Genomic DNA, 591 nt, shown 5'->3' with positions numbered 1-591 from the left:
GCAGGTGTGTTTTGCATGTTCCCGGCTGGGTGGCGAGCAGGCTCATCGCAGGCAGCGCGTCCCCCAGGCACGGGCCAGCACGTCTGCCTCCCGTACCCCGGTACCAGCCCGGCGTTGGGCTCAGGTGTCGCTGCGGAGCTGCTGGAAGCTGGGTCGCGGATGCCGGCCGCTTGCTTTATTCCCCGCAGATTGCCTTGCTCCGTCTGCCTGCTGCGCTGCTTACCGCCAACGAAACGCCCCTAATACCCGGATTGTGGCAGTAATCTCTGCCCTATCGCTGCTAAAGCTGCTATTATCCCCAGATTAGCTCTGGTGCTTAGATACCCACCTGTATAAATGCCAGTGATAGGCAGGGACTGTTATAAAGCCTCCCACAGCTACTGCGCCTCCAGGTCCAGCCAGGACAAAGTGGCTGGTGTCCGGCAGTCACCTCGGGTGACCCCGGGGCCGTGCCGGGCTCGGCTGTGCCATGCGGGGTTGGTTTGTTCCTCTTGCTTGGAGGCTGGGCAGAGGCTGCGGGGCTTCGGGGCTGGCTCTGCGCTAGCGGAGGGGGCGTTGGTGGCTGGGGGATGTGGGCGCCCCGCCCCATGC

This window comes from Pygoscelis adeliae, unplaced genomic scaffold (genome assembly GCF_000699105.1).
Source record: "Pygoscelis adeliae isolate BGI_AS28 unplaced genomic scaffold, ASM69910v1 Scaffold197, whole genome shotgun sequence".
In the NCBI taxonomy this organism is placed as follows: Eukaryota; Metazoa; Chordata; class Aves; order Sphenisciformes; family Spheniscidae; genus Pygoscelis; species Pygoscelis adeliae.
The sequence above is the reverse complement of the archived record's forward strand: the minus strand, read 5'-3'. Positions refer to the sequence as shown.